The sequence below is a fragment of the Acinonyx jubatus genome, chromosome F2, assembly GCF_027475565.1.
Source record: "Acinonyx jubatus isolate Ajub_Pintada_27869175 chromosome F2, VMU_Ajub_asm_v1.0, whole genome shotgun sequence".
Taxonomy (NCBI): domain Eukaryota; kingdom Metazoa; phylum Chordata; class Mammalia; order Carnivora; family Felidae; genus Acinonyx; species Acinonyx jubatus.
The window spans coordinates 66,647,542-66,665,220 of NC_069394.1; the positions used below are offsets into that span (position 1 = coordinate 66,647,542).

Genomic DNA, 17,679 nt, shown 5'->3' on the forward strand with positions numbered 1-17,679 from the left:
GTGGCCAAACAGAGGTTTGAAGCCATGTCTTCTAACCTCAAGACTGCTCATTTCTTTTGAATCAAGGTATTGTTGATGGTCCCCAGGCTTTCTCTTTGTGAGGGCTGTCAAGCAGAACTCTAAAACTGATTCACTTTACAGGCACAGGGAGAAGGGAACTAGCATTAACTGAATGCCTTCTTTGTGGCTTTCTGTATACTCGATTTACATCCTTTTTTAGTCAGTATTTACTCAAACCCTGTAATATGGATGGTATCGTCCCCATTTTTTTCTATCCATTTTATACATGAGGATACTGAGCCTTGGAGAGATTAAGAACCTTATGTATGGTCGAACTGCTAAAAATGTAGGCTGCAGAGTCCCTCAGTCTAGCTCCAAAGTCTGTGCTCTGAGCCACTGAGCACAGTGGTTTATAAGACACTCTGCACTCACTTTTCTCACTTAACTATGTATTTCATGGATATTTTTCCAGGTTAATGAGCAACATAACTTTTCCATAGTATAGATATACCTCAGTGTATTTGACTAGCCTCCTACCACCCTGTCACATACAATGCTGCCGTTAAGGTTTTTTCAAAACATGTGTTGTTATGTACTAGTGTATTGATTTCTATATTTGTTAGATCCCCAAAGATGGAGAGGTGGAGATGAGCCAATGGGTTTGGATATATTTAATTGTGATAACTACTGCTAAATTATTTTGTTGTTATTGTCACATTTAAGAATTGTGATAAAATACACTTAACATAAAATTTTCTAGATCATTTTTATGAAAAGTTTGTAGCAGTTCAAACTCCCATCACCACTGAATGAGAAGGGGTTTTCCACTTCCGCACCAGCACAGCATGTTCCTGGTCTGTAAACTTTTATCAAGCTGGTAGTTGAATATGGATACTTCATTGTTGCTTTAATTTGTATTTCCCAGACTTCTCGTGAGATTGAGCACCATATCATGTATTTGTTCTTTGCCAAGAAATATGAATTTTCAGTCAAAGGGCTCAGAACTTTGAGATAAAAAAAACACAAATTTCCATTTAGGGCTTTCCCCCCAAGGGGATATGGATGTGTGTGTATATGTTTAAAGTGGGAGCTTCCTTGGCCTTTGTTCTATGCCCCTGAAATAATTTATTCTGCTTATAAATTAGCCTCTAACAGTGGGGTGCTTTAATGATGAAATAAATTATCTTCTATGTGGATTTAGAAGCTGTCGAAAAAGTGGGAAATAAAAGCGATTTTGAGATACAAATGAATCACTGTGTGTGCCACTGAGTGTTGTCCTTTTGTCAAGTAAGATTCTAATCTGTGCATTTCCAGAATGCATTTCAGCATACTGTTGTAAAGAGCCTTTCAAAAATCAATTCAATGGAAGATGACTTTACATTTTGTAGATGTGAAAAGAGAAAGGATGATGGTCTCAGGGCCTCCTTGCAGGAGGGAGGTGTCCGTCTGCTGGGATGGTATGGAAGCTGTGATCCTTTTCTCATCCTGCATGAGGACAACAAGGAAAGAAGTCCTCTGTAAGTTAAATGAACTGAATTTTATATGAAGTTCTGGTTGACAAGCTAGAAGAGAGCTGGGCCAAACTACCCAGTCGTTCCCATTATTATATTATTACATTTAAAAATTGTGATAAAATACACATAACATAAAATTTGCTAGATTATTTATGACTGGGAAGAGAGGGAGCTTTGCTTCATAGCTACCACCTTCTCTGAGGTGCACCTTCTATGGGTCAGAAGTAAGTGTTTTGAGTAGGTGGATTTTTGCCATTGGAAACTCCTTACACTAAAGTGAAATTCTATCAACTCTCCAGTGAAGAATTTTGTTTGTGTGGAGAGACAGTGCCCTACCTGTGAACCACATTTTAAAATGCATTTTGAGGTTTGAGCTAATAATGTGAATGACATTCAGTGAGATTGCCAAATGCTGGTAATTTACTCTCATTTTCACATTAATGTGGGCCCACCTGTGATGAATTGGAAACTAAATAAGCACATCAGTTTTAATTAGATATTTCAGAGGCTGGATCTAGTTAAACAGCAGTATTCATTCTTATCTATTAAATAGTGAAAGAGTTTAGCACATTCTTCAGAAAAAGTTTACACCCCCCACCCCACCATTTGTCCTTCTTTGTTTTGCAAATATTCCTTGCAGATGGAGGCTTTTGAGTTCAAAAGTGCCTAGGGTGGTGCAAAGAGGGAGAGAGATGATTGCATTTAACTCTTAAAAGATAACCAGATCATCTAGTTCATTTGCAGTATGTTTTACACTAAGAAACATGAATTTGGGAATCTTTCAAAAGACAAATAGAAGATTGTGGTTGCCTGGAGGATGCCAACAGGGGACTAAGAGTTCTGTGTTCCTCAAACACCCATCCTGCAAATCGGGATCTAAAAGTACCACTAGGGTATGGCTAATAGATGCTGAATGACCTTCTATCAGAGAAAGGAGCCATTTTTCAAAATTCAAGACAAGATATTACAGTCCTAACAAAGGCAAAATGTTCTCTGATGCATAAGGGTCTAAGACCTAATGAAAGAAACTAGTATAGATGTGCAGGTAACTTTGATTAATATTTGTGAAGGATGAGGATTAATAGTAGACAATGAGGCTTAAAAATCAGTAGCCCTGAAAAAATTATTTATAGGTGCAATTTTTGCATTGGTTTTAACATCATTCTCTAGTGTCATTTCCCTAAGTGTTTCTACCTGGTTAGACTGAACTCTGCCAGGGTGAGGTTGTGTCTGTCTTACTATGTCTCTATCCCCAGTGCTTAGAACAGAGGCTGTTCTATGCTAGGTGCTTAATAAACATTTGTATCCCTCTCTGTATTGCTAATCCCTTGTTCTAAAATGTTCTCTCCCTGCAGATTTCAGTCATTGCCTGTGTCCTGGCTATCCTTTCACCAAAAAGAATTGTGGCAGTATTTACATGTCATTTTTCCTTTGTTTTTCTTAAGAGGGGAGTATCAAACAGTTGGCTCCAGATATACCTTAATGAGTTTTTTAAAAAATTAAATTCTGGATGCACATGAAAGAAGAAAGAATTCAAAAGGAGTCTATTTGTGTTCAGAAAATCACAGGTGCTTAGAATAGTTTTATTATAGTATTAATTATAGTATCAAAAAAAAAGAAAAGAAGAAAGAAAATTCTAGGAGATAATAAATTGCAGTTAGGTAAATTATGGTGATTTCATACAGAAAACTTCTATTCAGACATTAAAACAATGTTGTAGAGTGAAATATAAGGATAAAATAATTCTAATATGTTAAGAAAAAAAGGAGGTAAAAAGCATTAGAGCCTAATCACATTTTTAGAAGTATTCCTTCTTATAGAAAAAAGATGAAAGGATTTACATCAAACTTCTTTATAGTTTTCCAAATTTTAGACTATAAAACATATTACTTTTATATTCAGAAAATATGTTATAGAAGTATAGGATTTCTTTGAATAGAAATATCTTTTGCTGGATTTAAAATGTGATGTCATTTCTCAGGAAATTGAGTAGGTCTATGGGAAGGGAAGGTAGTGCTTTTTTTTTTTTTTTTTTTTTTTAGTGTTTATTTTTGAGAGAGAGACAGAGTGTGAGTGGGGGAAGTGCAGAGAGAGAGGGAAACGCAGAATCTGAGCTGTCATCACAGAGCCTGATGCGGGGCTTAAAGTCACGAACCACGAGATCATGACCCGAGTCAAAGTTGGACACCTAACCGACTGAGCTACTCAGGTGCCCTATGGCAGATAGTGCTTTGGAGGTAGCAGAGATGAGTGTGTGGGGAAGGAAATCCTCTGTTTGTGGGTAGTGAAGTAGTTTGAGATCTGCTGTGCCAGTTTCCAGATCTCCCTGGAACATGGCCACAGCAGCTTACCTGAGAAAAAAATGTGCCTTCACAGTGTTCCTGTATGATTACCACAAAGAATTCACAAATGGAGACTGACAGAGGAAGTAGCATTTAACAGCTTTTCATACCTGCTCCTATGTATGTTCTACATGGCTATATAAATACCTTTCTCCCTGAGCGAACGGGTTGGAAATTATTTTCAAATTTACTATCCCTATCTGCTTCATGAATGATCTTTTAAAAAAGAAAATCTGATTACATGTCTACTTAACGCCTTAAATGGATTCTTATTGCCTCATCTGCCTCATCCAGACTCCTTTCTATGATGCACATACATGATGTTGGAGAACTGTCTCCTGCCTTCCTCCCATGCCCATTGCCCATCACTTCCCCAAGTATGTCCCACGCTTTATCACACCAGACAGCTCACAGCTTTTATATGTACCACCCCTATTATTCAGGATGAACTTCCTTCTAGAAACCTCCTCTGAATTCCCTTCTCTATGTGACTTCTTCTTCATCCCTGCCGTCATACATATCTTCACCACACAGCTTACCACATGGCATTGCAGTTGCTTGACTTTCTTGCCTGTCACCTCACTGTCAACTCCTGCAGGGCAGGTATTAGTACTTGACCGTCTTTTATTTATATTTCCCATAGGATTTTTGGCCACAGTGGTTGTTAAATAAATTTTTGTTAAATAACCATGTGAGTGAATGCCTGAGACGTTTTGATAGCATGTACATTCAGTTACTGTTGAATTCACCCCTAATCTTGCCTGAAGTTGTTTCCTAGCTGATGTCTTTGCAGCAGGCAGAGCCAAGTGCCCTCTCGGATGCACATTTGTCTAGTGAAGGAAGGTGTGGTTGGGAGAATTTGCATGCCCCAATTTCTAGAACCTTTGAATACTTGTTGTCTCACATGTCAGAAGGATCTTTGAGATGGAATTAAGGTTATGAACCTTAAAACAAAGAGATAATTCTAGAGTATCTGGATCTGGGTGTATCTAGTGTAAGCACAAGTATCCTTACTAAAGGATGTGGGAGGCAGAAGGGAGACAGAATGCAATGGGAAAAACAGGCAGGAGAGATTTAAGTGGGAGATGGGTTGACCCACTCTTGCTGGCTTTGAAGATAGGGGAAGTGAACTATGATCCAAGGAATATAGGCAGCTTCTAGAACCTGGGAGCAGACCTCAGCTGACAGCTAGAAAGAAAATGGGGACCTCAGACCTGCAAATGCAAGGAACTGGATTCTGCCAACAACCCAAATGAGTAGGAAATGGATTCTTTCAGGTAGAACCTCCAGAAAGGGCATAGTGCTGTTGACACCTTGATTTTATCCAGGTGAGATCTGTGTTGGAATTCTGACTTACAGAACTATAAGATAATAACTTTGTGTTGTTCTAAGCGATTAGGTTTGTAGTAATTTGATACAGTAGCAATTGAAAACTGGAATAGAGTTTAGAAATATTTTAGAATGTGTGATTACCTCATTGTCTTCACTTATTCTTTTTATTTTTTAAAATGTTTATTTTTGAGAGAGAGAGAGAGAGAGAGAGCGTGCAAGTGAGGGAAGGGCAGAGACAGGGAGACAGAGGATCTAAGCGGGCTCTGTGCTGACAACAGAGCTTGCTGCGGGGTTTGAACTCATAAACTGTGAGATGATGACCTGAGCTGAAGTCGGACACTTAACTGACTGAACCACCTCAGGTGCCTCTTCACCTATTCTTAAGTAAAAGGAAATAAGAATAGAAGGAAGAGAACCCCTCATAGTTGATCAAAGAAAGGTGGGGGGGATAGCTTCCCTTTGTTAATATGTGTATATGAAATCAGTTTTGCCATTAATTTAGTTTTAAAATCTTTAGCTATTCATCCAAACTCCTTCCTTCTGTCCCTCTGCCTTTTCTTACCACTTGCATACATTCCCTCCCTCCATCTTTGCGTGTTTCCTCTTCTCCCTCGTCCAGTCTTACTCACATGCTCATTTTTCATTACTATTGGGCCATTTACCCAGATAACCTTTAAGTGTAACCAGTTAACACACTAACAGTCAGAACAGCAGATGAAAGGGGCCCCTGGGTGGCTCACTTGGTTAAGCATCTAACTTCGGCTCAGGTCATGATCTCATGGTTCATGAGTTCGAGCCCCACATCAGGCTCTGTGTTGACAGCTCAGAGCCTGGAGCCTGCTTTGGATTCTGTGTCTCCCTTTCTCCCTGCCCCTCCCCTGCTGGCATTCTCTGTCTCTCTCTCAAAAATAAATAAAAACATTAAGAAAAAAAAAAAGAACAGCAGATGAAACTTGTACTTTCCTCACTACCTAGAACTGCCTGTCATCTTTTCACAAAGCCCAATGGGCATAAATTGGTATTTCTAAATACAAATTTTCTGGTTTTGTTGTTTTCCTGATCCCGTTTTTGGATTTTCATTACTTAATTTCACCAAGTATGTAAGTGACACACAATCTCTCAGGAAGCCTCTGATAAATTGGATGAATTTTAAAGTGGCATTGCTTTGTTTCCCTTTTGACCTGTGTCACTTTGGAAGATGGCATTCTCTTTCTCACAGTTGTTTCCCCAAATGTTCCAAGATTGCTATTTGTGCTAAAACAGGCTGTAGTAGAAATAGCATTGGCCTAGATGGGAATTGGGAAAATCTAGGTTCTAGTTCCAGTTCTGACCAAAGCCATGTGACCTTGGAGAAACAGCCATTCTTTTTATTTTATTGTATATTCATTGAACTCCAGCTATGTGCCAATATTGTGCTGGTCACAAGGGTTATAAAGATGAATTAGATGTAGTTTCTGTTTCTTCAAGGAGCTAATAGCATAGTGAGGGGGAGAGACAGATAGATAAACCCTTGCGACATTGTGTGATATGTGCCATATGGCAGCAGATACAGGTTACCATAAAGGTGTAGAGGAGGCAGTGATTCATTCACTTTGCTCTGGGGCAGAGAAAAAACATGACCAGCATCATGAAAGATGAGTTGAATTTTGCCAGTTGGGGGCAGGAAAGAGAATTCTGGTCAAGGAGAACACATGCAATGTCACAGACACTGGCCCTGAACAGCCAATTACAACCAAGTTGTTGATCTGTGGCTGTCTGTATGTTGTCCATGTGTCGGTCTAAATGTAAAGGGGCATTTGAAGGAGCAGAGGTGGGGTTGGGGGCATGAGACAAGATGAGATGCCAGGAAGGATGAAATCAAGTGAAATGAATTTTGAAGGCCTGACTTTTCTTATTATTAAATGTTATTAGCATGGGCCCTTCCAGAGGTAACATTATCTAGTTCAAATGTTGCTTATTTCCTATTGCAAATTATACTTTATAATTGCATGGTGCTAAAAAAAATCCCATGCACAATCTTGTGACATAGGTTGCTATGGAACTGAGATTTGTATATGAGATGTATGGAAACTGGGACACAAAGACATTGTGTGTTTAAGGTCTTATACTCCTTGGATTCAGGCCAAGACAGTCATTTGATTTATTCTTTCAGAATGAGAAAACACTAAAACAAAACAAAACAAACAACCAAAACTCCAGCCAATTAATATAGCCTCTTTTAAGGAACAAAATCTCCAAAACAGGGCTTATCAACCTCAGTATATATATGAATTATCACAGAGATCATATCAGAATGTACCTTCCAAAGTCAGTTGGTGTGGGGTCCAAGCTTCTAATAAGCTCCCAGGTGATAGAAACTGCTGGGCTTTGAGACCGCACCTTGAGTAGCAAGGTGTACTGTCATAGACTCTATGCCTAAAGTTCTTTCTTGTCTAGCAAGAAAGCGGGATGCAGGATTCAAATGTGAGAGATGGCTAATGTCCGGGAAAAGACAAGAGCCCCGAATAAGGGTCCTTGCCCTGTTTTTATTAGGATCAGAAGGCTTACAAACATAGTGGTGGACGTACACAAAGAGACAATAAATCTGTGAACATTAATTCATGGATGTGAGGGAAAGGGGGTCTTGAAGATATTCGGGGTTGGGGTTTGGGCTAATATAAAACAAAATCCTGGCACAGGGCAGCCAGGTGGAAGTTGTTTACATCAGACAAGAGGCACCACCTTTGTTTATCTTAGCTAGCCTAGGGGCTGAGACAGATACAGCAAGTAACCCCAGGGTTAACAAGGCACCTTTTCTTTTGTTAATCAGTTCCACTCTGAGCAGCTTCACCCGCAGCTAGCTCAGCGGTCTGCAGTCCAATTTACCTGTTTACCTAACTTGGTCCTCCCTTCCTGTGAAAGCAAGTTTTTGCTACAGGACTAAATTGGGGGGCGCTTCTGCCCTGGATACCTAATCTTGTTTATTTCATATACCTATGTCCTATATTGGGGGCTTTGCCCCACCCTCTCTATACTGGGGCTTCTGCCCCACCTTCTCTATACTTATTTACCTAATCTTGTTTACCCAAACTTGGGTGTGAGCATCCTATGGCTTTGTAGTTCTTCATGCCTTGTTAACCCATTGGTGTAAGCTCAGGAAATTTCTAAGCTTATTCCCCACAGTGCGCTGAACAATATGGTAGCCACTTGTGGCTATTTAAGTTTAAGTGTATTAAAATTAAATAAAATTAAAAACTCAGTGCCTCAACCACACTAAACACTTCTCAAGTGCTCAGAAGACACATGTGGCTAGTGGATTTCCCTTTGTGGAAAATTCTATTGGACAGTGCTGCTCTAGAGAATATTATGAACAACCATTTAATAATGAAAGTTTGCCCAGAGAACTCCTTATCAACAGTGACTATATTTAGAAATATTTAGAGTGATATTACCAAGATGGTGAAGTAGCTTCCATCCCTACCACAAAGGTCAACAATTGGACAGCTATCCACAGTCAAAAACAGCTCTGGGTGAGCTTGGGTGTCTACATAAGAAACTTCAGCAGGGGGTACCTGGGTGGCTCAGTCAGTTAAGTGTCCGACTCTTCATTTTGGCTCAGGTCAGATCTCATGGTTCATAGGTTTGAGCCCCACGTCAGCTCTGCTCTGACAGCATAGGGCCTGCTTGGGATTCTCTCTTTCTGCCCCTGCCCTGCTTGTGCTCTCTCTCTCTAAATAAATAAATAAAATTATTTAAAAAAGAGAGAAACTTCCATAAGATAATGGAATAAAACACCTGAGAATAACTGCACAAAAAGAGAAGGAAGAACAGGTGTATTTTGCTGGCATCATCCCATTGACCACCTTAACACCAAGAGGGAACTTAACCAGCTAGAAAGCGTTCCCCTTGCCAGAAAAGGGAGAGTATGGTGAGCAACCAGCTTCCCCAGCCTTTTGGGGCATCACATAAAAGACCTGCTTTGGTTTTACCCCACCCAGAAACTGGCAAAGCCAAGACATACAGAGATGGCTAGGAACAAGGAAGATCAGGGGCTACCAGTCAGCCATGCAGTGGGAGTGACCATGGTTCCCCATGACTTGCTCTGATGAGGATCCCAGCAGTTCCACCACTGAAGAAACCAGTGGGTCATAAGGCGCCACAGACCCCCACCAGATTTCACAGGTTTTTGCCCCACATGTATTCTTCACCAATACCAGCTGCCTGATTCCTTCACCACTGCCTCATCCCTCTTGCCCCAACTGGAGTCTGAGATGCACACTGGCAGCCAGCTCAGGCCACTGTGGCTATGTGAGTGCAACATGCTGACTTCTGCCATGTGCATGCTTAAGGCTAGACTGTACACTTGCACGTTGCCAGCCTGACTTGCCATGACCTTTCTTACCACATACGTGCCTTTGGGGACACGTGCCACAGAAGTTCGTGGCAACAGCCAAGGCCCCCATAGTTGCTTGTAGGCCAAAATTTGGCCCTATCTCCAGTTACTGGCCTGTACTACTGGGCTCACCCTCAGCTAGCCCTCCTAGCTGTGCACCTGTATGCCCCTGGCCCACCCCTGTCAGTGGACTTCAGTGCTGTGTACATGCTAGTGGGGAGATCACAGGAGTGCCTGTCAACAGCCAGGGTCCCATAGCTGCTTGTGAGCCCAGATCCAACTCTGTGTCCTGTCACTGGCCTGAATTAATGGGCTCACCTGAGCTAGCCTGTTCAGCTATGCCCCCATACCCTGCTGATCCAACTCCTGTCACTGGCCTCCAGTGCTGGGCACATGTCCAGGGTGAGACTTTGCAGCCACAGGAGTGCACACTTACTGCCAGGGCCCCTGCAGCCGCCAGGGTGCCTGAAGTTGGCCCTGGCCCTTGCTGCTGACCTTAACTCGCACCACTGTGTGCATGTCTGCATCCAGCTCCTGCCACTACACAGGCATCTGCAGCTGGTCTTTGTAGTTAAGAGTGTGCACATCACTGGCTCTGGCCACCACTGCTGCCTACCCTTGTGCTATCCAGTGGATCTGGAGGTGCTACTGAAAACCCCAAAAGTCCTTAAGCCACTGCCACCTCCCGTAGGACTTGTCAAAGACCACATAGTTGTCAATGTTGTGGGCCCCAGTGTCCTGAGCCAATGAAGAATCACATGACTCTGCACCTGGAGATGCCACAAATCCCTGCATTTGGTGCTCTACCACTAGACCCAGGATAACAGCATGCTCCAGCATGCCCCCACCTACAGGTGAACATATTTCCTTACCAAAATTAGTCCATAAAATCTCGAAGAGGTGACTGCTTCTTCAAATGTGTAGACACCTACACAAGTCTACAGGAATAATAAGGAATCAGGAAAACATGACACTACCAAAGGAACATAGTGAACTTCAAGTAACTAATCCAAAGAAATGGCATAAATGGTCTGACAAAGAATTAAAAATAATTGTTCTAAAGGTGCTCAGAGAGATAGTCTTGTAGCACAGGTAAACAATTTAATGAAATCAGGAAAACAATACAAGAACAAAGTGAGAAGTTTAATAAAGAGAAAGAGAACATAAAAAAAAAGACCTAAAAAAAAAAAAAAGGCCTAAACTGAAATTTTGGAGCTCAAGAATACAATGACTGAATGAAAGATTTCAGTAGAGAGTTTTATCATCAGAGTAGACCAAACAGAAGAAGAAGCAGTGAGCTTGAAAACAGATCATTTAAAATTATCCAGTCAGAGGGGTGCCTGGGTGGCTCAGTCGGTTGAGTGTCCGACTTCGGCTCAGGTTGTGATCTCACAGTTTGTGAGTTAAAGCCCCGCGTTGGGCTTTGTGCAGACAGTGCAGAGCCTGGAGCTCGCTTCGGGTTCTGTCTTCCTCTCTCTCTGCCCCTTCCCTTCTCATGATCTCTCTCTCTCAAAAACAACTAAACATTAAAAAAATAAAATAAAATCCAGTCAGAGGAGCAAAAGGAAAAAGAATAAAAACAAATGAAGAAAGCCTATGGGAGTTGTGAGACATCATTAAGAGAAACAATCTATACATTGTTGGAGTCCCAGAAAGAGAACAGAGGAAGAAGGGGCCAGAGAGCTTGCTTAAAGAAATAATGGTTGAGGGGTCCCTGGGTGGGGGGGGCGCTCAGTCAATTGGGAATCCAACTGCCAGAGTGGAGCCTGCTTGGGATTCTCTCCTCTCTTTCTGCCCCTCCCCTGCTCTCTCTCTCAAAATAAATAAAGAATTAAAAAAAAAAAAAAAAAAAAAGGCTGAGAACTCCCCAAACCTGGAAAGAACCAAGTTCATGAAACTAGTAGGTCACTCTGTAATTTCAATGTTCTTCAAGAGACTTCATAATGAACTGCTGAAATTCAAAGAGAATTTTAAAAGCAGCAAGAGAAAAACATTTCTCTTATACAAGGGAACCTCCATAAGGCTATCAACAGATTTCTCAGCACAAATTTTGCAGATTAAGAGACAGTGGATGATATAGTCAAAGTGCTGAAAGAAAAAAAAAATGCCATCCAGAATATTTTACTCAGTACAGCTGTCCTTCAGAAATAAAGGCAAGATAAAGGTTTTCCCAAAAATGAAAGCTGAAGGAAGTCGTGACCACTAAGCCTACCTTAAATGCTGACAGGAGCTCTTCAGGCCAAAGTGGAAAGACATTAACATAAAAATTATGAAAATGTACAATATACTGGTAAAAGTAAGGACATAATCAGATTCAGAAAACTATATCATTCATCTATAAGGTGCTTTTAAGCTCCAAAACACCAGATCTCTAAATATCTAAAAAGCTGTTCTATTTTATTGCAGTGATACTAACCTTCCATAATTCCCTTTCTTCTCTTTGGGACAGAAGTTCTTTTTCCATTATGAAAAGAAAATATATTACTCAAAACAGAAAAGCTACTCCTTCTTAAGCATATGTGTTTGCTATTTAGTTGGGTATACTTTGTTTTCTTTAGGACATATTGAAGAGTATTTATTTTATATTTAGCCCCATCAAGTTTCAGATAATAAGAAAATATTTCTGTTAGCTTAATTACTTGATGCAGTGGGTCTCAACTTTGACTATACATCACAGGTATCTCAGGAGGGTTTAGAAAATCATGATCTTAGTCCCATACCATTGACAATTAAATCATAATCTCTGGAGTGGGACCTAGGGTTCAGTACTTTTAAAATTTCTTTTTGTTTTATTTTATTTTATTTTATTTTATTTTATTTTATTTTATTTTATTTTATTTTATTTATTTTATTTTTATGTGATTACCCTTGACATTTTATCACGTATAAACTAAATTTACATTTGCACAATATTTTAATCCTATCTAAAAACAATTGTAGAACTTTAGACATTTCTTAAACTTGAGTGTGCACATAATTACCTGGGACTCTTGTTAAAGTGGCCTGAGAGTCTGAATTTCACACTAAGTTATAGGTGATGCTGATGCTGGTGATCAGCAGACCACAGTTTTAATATCAAGCCTTTACAACAATTTAGATTTGATCATCCTCTCCAAATCAAATGTAATTGGTACCTAGAATTTTAGTTTTGCTCTTTTTCAGTCTTCTAATTTAGGAATATTCTTTTATATAAATATTTGTTTAGGTTTTCATATGTTTGTAATTTTATGTGTTATCATTCTTCTTGAATCTTAAAATATTCTTCTGAAATCATTTGCCTCTTTCAAAATACTTAAATTCTTGTGGTATAAATTTCTTGGTGGTAAACTCCCAGTTTTTCTTTGCCTTCTGAGTGTATTTATTTTATCTTAATTAAAGAATTTAACTGGGTAAACAATTCAAGGTTGATATTTGTTGTCAGCCTGGACTGAATGTTTGTGTCTCTCCCCACCCCCAAATTCATGTATTGTAGTCTTAGCCCCCCATATGAGATAGTATTAGGAGGTGGGGACTTTGGGAGATAATTAGGTTTAGATGAGGCCATAAAGATGGAGCCCACATGATGGTATTAGTGCTCTTAGAAGAAGAAGTACCAGAGCTTTCTCTTTGCCATGTGAGGACACAGCAAGAAGGCAGCATCTATAAGCAAGGAAAGGGATTCTCACCAGAACTCAACTATGCTGGCTCAACTATCTAATCTATACCTCAACTATCTAATCTCAGATTTCCCAGCCTTTGTAATTGTAAGAAATAAATGTTATTAGAGCCGCTCAATCTATGGTATTTTGTTGTAGCAGCTCAATCAGGCTAAGCTACTTTTTTCAACATCTTTTAAGATATTCTGTTTTTCGCTGGCTTCTATTGTTACTGCTGAGAAATCTCTGTCATTTGAATTTTCCTTTCTTTGTAGACAATATGTATTTTATCTCATGTTCCCTTAAAGATCTTTGGTGCTCTGTAGTTTCACTGTATAGATATGAATTTATTTTTATTTATTTTGCTTGAGATACTGTACACTTCCTGGATCCATGAATCCATATTTGTACTAGTTTTGGAAAACTTTCTAGCCATTATTTTTCAAATATTGCCTTACCTTCTATTCTCCCATTATTTCCTCTTGTGTCTCTGATCAGTTATATCCTCATTTTACCCTTCATATTTCTTATCCTCCTAATATTTTATATTTTAATATCTCACTGTGCTACTTTATGGATATTTTTATCAGATTGCTTTTATTTTATGTATAGCAGTGCCTGATTTGCTGTTTATCCTGTTCATTAACTTTTTTTAATTAAAAAGTTATATATATATTTATATTATATATATATATATAATATATATATAGCATTATTTTTCAAATCTGCCTGTTCATTTGGATAGTTTCTTGTTATTTGCTCATATTCATTATTGTGCATTTTATTTTTTTTAATATATTTTTAAACACTTATTTAATTTATTTTGAGAGAGAGAGAGAGAGTGAGAGAGCAGGAGAGGGCAGAGAGAGAAGGAGAGACAGAATCCCAAGCAGGCTTGGCTTCGTGCTGTCAGCACAGAGCCCAACATGGGGTTGATCTCATGAACTGTGAGATCATGACCTGAGCCAAAATCAAGAGTCAGATGCTTAACTGACTAAGCCACCCAGGTGCCCCATGTACATTTTATTTCTTTAAGCAGTTAAAAAATTATTTTCATATATGCTATCATATTCTATACCCTGTATCTGCAGTTTCTTGGATAGCCAGTTCTGTTGTTTACAACTTCTTGTGACTTTTACGTACAGTGGTTTGCATTCTTAAATGCTTGGTGATTTTTAAAAATTCATACACTCATTGCTTAATTTTAACCTGTATGAGTCATATGTATCTAAATTAGAATAGTTCTCCTCCACAGAAGACTTTTTCTTTCAGCCTTTCTCCTTGGTCTTCACTAGCACAGGATCCCAGGCTTAGTTTTTCCATGTTAACATTGAACCACATCTTAGTATCCACAAAACGGTGGTGATATTAATATGTACACACAGGGGAAACCCTAACTAGCTGACAGGTGATTATTTTGGGAGGAAGGAGAGAAAAGTGCTCCTTGGAGTCTTCACATACTTCGTGCAAGAAAAGCAATGCAAAAAAATTGTGTCCTATCCAGAATACATTCTTTCTGCCAAAGAAGTATCTCTCAGAGCATCTAACATGCCATAATGCTAGAAGCAAAAAATTTAGGCTTTTTAAAAGAAATGTGTTTTTATTTTTTTTAAGTTTTTTTTTTTCATTTATTTTTTTTTAACGTTTATTTATTTGAGACAGAGAGAGATAGAGCATGAACGGGGGAGGGGCAGAGAGAGAGGGAGACACAGAATCGGAAGCAGGCTCCAGGCTCTGAGCTGTCAGCCCAGAGCCCGACGTGGGGCTCGAACTCACGGACCATGAGATGGTGACCTGAGCTGAAGTCAGATGCTTAACCGACTGAGCCACTCAGACGCCCCAAGAAATGTGTTTTTAAATAAAATATTTTTTTTATTAAACAACAAGAAATTTATTATCTAACTTAAAAAGTCTGTAATAGTCTGCTCCAGAATAGTTCAGTAGTTCAACAATAACTTAAGGACTTGTATATTTTAGCTTGACCATCTTCTTTATCAGGAATATATCTTTCATGCTGCTGGATGGCTGAACAAGTTCTATACATTCTGTATTCATGCAACAAAATCCTTACTGGTGTATTTCTATCTGGAATTATTTTCTGTTACCTTTTTAGTATATTTTTTGGTAACATGACTGCTGGTTGTTAATTGTGTATTTTCATTTTTTATGCAAAATATTTATTTTACCTTTATTTTTAAAAAGATTTTTTTTTAGTTGGTGTAAAATTTTAAGTTGATGGATTTTTCTTTCTGAACTTTAAGGATGTTCCATTATTCTTTGGATTTCATAGTTTCTGAAAAAAAAGTCAGTTATAAGCCATAGTGCTGCTCTTTTGCAGGCTCCTTGAATAATTTTCTGTTTTTAAGATGTTTCTGTTTATCTTGTTTTCCAGAGTTTGACTAGGATATGACTATCTGTAGTTTCTTTTGTATTAATCCTGCTTGAGGTTCCTTGAGACTCTTGATGTCCTTGGAATATTCTCAGCAATTATTTCTGGCAATATTTCTTCTCCTTTTTCTCTCTTCTATTTTTTTAGGACTCTAACTGCATACATGTTAGAATTTTTGAGCATGCTTCTCGTATATTTACTATAATTTTCCCCTTTACTCTTTTTTTAACCTGAACTTCAATTGGAATATTTTATATTTTTCTGCCTTTGAGTGTACTAACCCTGCCTTCTGACATGTCCAGTCTGATGATGAACTTACCTACTGAGCTTTTAGTTACAGATATTGTATTTTCATCTCTTAGTTTTAAATCATTCTAAACTCTTTCAATGTCAGATTGCATTTCTAAATCATGGCTATCTATTGAGAAAATGCATTTCCTCAATCTCTGTAAGGTTTGATTTAATGTTGATCATTATGATAATTCTAAAAAAAAACTAAATAAATGTACAACTTTAACCTTTATATAGGACTTTAAGTTTTACACACTGCTCATATAATCCTGTATGTTTGAAATTCACCCTGTGAGGTATGTGGTAAAGTATCATTATCATTTTCATTATAATTATAAAGAAACTGAATTTCTAAATGGGAGAGCAAAGGCTCTGTATTTTCTAACTACAGATTCATTGCCTTAGTCTATTACATCATGCTGCTTCAAAGCACATGTCTTGTCAATCCAAGAAGAGGGAAATAATAATGTCAAATTGAAAAGATAATACATTTCTTCTAATGATTATTATCCAAATATATAGTCAAGAGCTGGAAGGAACCTCCTCAGATTACAGAATGCACATCCTCCATCCTCATAATGTTATATTGTTCTAGTCAAATATTACCTCTTAAGCTGGTGACCCTGTATCTGGGGCTTGCAAGACAGGGAACCTACTTTGTCATCTTTCATTTATCTGTTTATCTAAAACCATGGGATAATGTACCAAATAGATTTTTAATTAGTGTTTACTCTTGATTAGGAATGGTAAGTTACTATCTGACAGTGACATGGTATTTTAAATTTGGAGGCACTCTTTGCACTGAGTTCTTAAAAAACCTAAGCTATTTATTTGAAACCTGGAGTTCGAAAGAGACGTTGATATAGCTGCATAGTTAATTGTTTTTCAAAATGAATGCTGAGTAGTTCACTCTAACTTTATTTTATTTAGTTTTTGTGACTTAATTAAATATCACTTTGTACCTATGCTTTGTTTTCTAGGTTTCATGCAAGTTTTTTAGTCTAAAGCAATAAAATTAAGAGTCATATCATAAACCTCTTGAGAAAGAGTGCATTGGTTCTCTTTATAAACTCAATTTAATCATCATTCACATATAAAGAATTCTTCCTTACAATCATTCTTCTTTTAATAATAATTTATTCACTGAAACCAATACTTTACCTTAACCAATTTAATGTACATGTGATATAATGTACATGTGATATAATGTATACGATGTGCTTTACATGCTTTATAGAGTAGGATATATTTCTTAGTACTGATATGAGAACATTAACTGAAAGTATTATCATCGGAAAAACCTTACTCTATAGGCTATGCAAATTTTGTTGGTAGTAAAAAAATTAACATTGATAGTAACAATAATCTACAAGCTTTAAACTGTTTTGCTCTGATGGCCCCAATTCTGGCCAACCATCTAACAAATGGGGATTTGGGTCATCAGCAACAAGGAAAGAAAGCATGTCAGTAGCTGTGTGTGAACTCATTACCACTGCTGGAGAGACGATCCAAAGAGAAAACCCTATCACAGAATATAACAATAACATCATTTTTGGATATAAGATACACATTTGCTGCATCATAATAGCTTCCACTGGGCATATTTATAATTGGTAAATGGATTATCTCTATAATTCATTTGGGGCTGAGAAAATTAAGGCTTTTATTTCAGCAGATTATTTACTGTGAGATGCTTAACTCATTGTGGTTTAGTGGGTATGGCTAGCTATATACATACATAAGAGAATATTACTGTTTGCTCTGTCTGGAGACATCCAGCCTACATCATGATCCTGAAGACCTT

General features: G+C 38.3%; 1 long non-coding RNA gene across 2 annotated transcripts in view; it reads right to left on the reverse strand.

Annotated features, from left to right (window-relative positions):
* Positions 1-761: 761 nt before the first annotated feature.
* LOC113594682 (uncharacterized) overlaps positions 762-17,679 on the reverse strand; it is a 38,657-nt gene continuing 21,739 nt past the window's right edge. For both annotated transcript variants that reach the window (XR_008292511.1, XR_003415102.2), the window contains one exon: positions 762-1,485. This is a non-coding gene — a long non-coding RNA (uncharacterized LOC113594682). The remainder of the gene's footprint in view (positions 1,486-17,679) is intronic.